Consider the following 2,307-nt stretch of genomic DNA (forward strand, 5'->3'; position numbering starts at 1 on the left):
ATCAGCCTGTGGCACTGCTGAGGTGTAATGGAAGACCAGGATGCTTCAATGGCGGCCTTTAGCTCTTCTGCATTGTTCGGTCTCATGTCTCTCATCTTTCTCTTGGCAATGCCCCATAGATTCTCTATGGGGTTCAGGTCAGGCGAGTTTGCTGGCCAATCAAGCACAGTAATCCCACGGTCATTGAACCAGGTTTTGGTGCTTTTGGCAGTGTGGGCAGGTGCCAAGTCCTGCTGGAAAATGAAGTCAGCATCCCTATAGAGCTCGTCTGCGGAAGGAAGCATGAAGTGCTCCAAAATCTCCTGGTAGACGGCTGCGTTGACCCTGGACTTAACGAAGCACAGTGGACCAACACCAGCAGATGACATGGCTCCCCAAATCAACACAGACTGTGGAAACTTCACATTGGACTTCAAGCATCTTGCAGGAAGAATGGAGAGGCACACACTGCAAGATGCTTGAAGTCCAGTGTAAAGTTTCCACAGATCAAAATCTGTTGGCTCACGCTCTTGTGTCTGATTGCACTTTCCCATTGCTCTATATATAATCTTATCCAGTTACCATAATCCTCTATATAGTCTTCCCTATGGGAAACTTAAATGTGACTGTTTTTTATAGATTCCTGGACTTTGTCCATTGTCATTGTTCCGTGCATTGCCTTGTTCAGAAAGTCCAGCTCTACCTAAGCTGATATTTCAGTTTTGTATGCTTGCTGATAGCGTGAATCACATGTTGGCATCTTATATCATCCCAGTCTTGCCATACCTCCATTGGAACTTCCAGTTTGACCTCAGCACTGCAACCATGAGAAATACCGATAATAGAGTCACCCGCCCCAATGGATTAGCTACATATCAAGGGTAGGCAACCTACCACATATCCCATCATGCCTCTGCCTCTGGGAGTCATGTCTATGGCTGTTTTGAAGCACTGTTCCTTATGGAACAGTGCTTCAAAACAGCTGAAGTGCCAAAGGTTGCCTACTTCTGCTCTACATCACATGGAATGCACAAGGAATTGGGCAATTCAGCTGAAAGCAAGAAACACCTCCATTATAGTCTTGTAGTTGGCTGTTATTGAAAAGAACATTCTCTAGACTTTACAAAACCTGTTTATTGCCTTCTTCCATGCATGCAGAAAGTTTTTTAGGAGGCAGCAGAGACGCCGAAGAGGTTCTGAGAGAGAAAAAACACGTTGTCACTTGATTTAACTCAACAGTGCAGAAGCTTATAGGATTTATTATGCTGTGACCATCACATCACCAGATTCAGCGGTTCAGGGAATGATCTACTTGGCTGATTCTTTAGTCTGCAGCTAAAAACAACCATCCGATAATTATTATCATTATTGTTATACAGGATTTATATAGCGCCAACAGTTTGCGCAGCGCTTTACACTATAATTAGGACATTACAATTACAATACAATTCAAGACAAGATGGTAAGGAGGGCCCTGCCCGTGAGGGATTACAATCTAAAAAGGGAGGGGCAAGTGATACATGAGGAGGGAGCTGTGTGGGGATGAATTGTTTAAGAACCTGATGGTTGAGTAGTTAGGTTGAGGTGGGATCGGCTTCCCTGAAGAGATGAGTCTTTAGGGAACGCCTAAAGGCAGTCAAGGTGGGAGATAGACAGACAGGTTGGGGTAAAGAGTTCCAGAGGATGGGAGAGACTGTAGAGAAGTCCTGGAGGCGAGTATAGGAGGAGTTTACAAGGGAGCTGGAAAGCAGGAGGTCTAGGGATGAGCGGAGTGGACGGTCAGGGTGATATTTTGAGACAAGGTTTGAGATTTAGCCAGGGGCAGAGTTGTGGACGGCTTTATAAGTGATTGTTAATATTTTATCCTTTGGGCGAGTGGAAGCCAGCGTATCGACAAATAGATACTGGAGCAATATATCAAAAGCCACTTTGTTGCAAAGAGATCTTAAGCACTGGATACACTGCTGGATTGATGATACATCAGTTGTTACAAATGTTATTGATTTCCACTGCTGGGTCATTGCTGGGTAATCATATACTATTCTATACATCACATCATTAGCCATTAGTGGGGTTGGAAGCATTTTAAAGATTTTAGATGTTTGTATATATGTATTTATGTGTTTTTTGTTTTTTTTAGATTAAAATTTGTGATATATATTTAACCTCTTGCCGTCCGCCCGTTGTAAAAAAACGGACGGACGGCACTGCTACATCTAGCGGGCATTTACAGCCATATTTCCAGAACAACAAGGTGAACCCTAAGTGCAAAGACTGCTTTCATTTTGTGTTTCCATATTTCAGGGTGACATAACACCCCCCCCTCCC

This window comes from Nanorana parkeri, unplaced genomic scaffold (assembly GCF_000935625.1).
Source record: "Nanorana parkeri isolate BGI_ZX_2015 unplaced genomic scaffold, ASM93562v1 scaffold847, whole genome shotgun sequence".
Lineage (NCBI taxonomy): Eukaryota > Metazoa > Chordata > Amphibia > Anura > Dicroglossidae > Nanorana > Nanorana parkeri.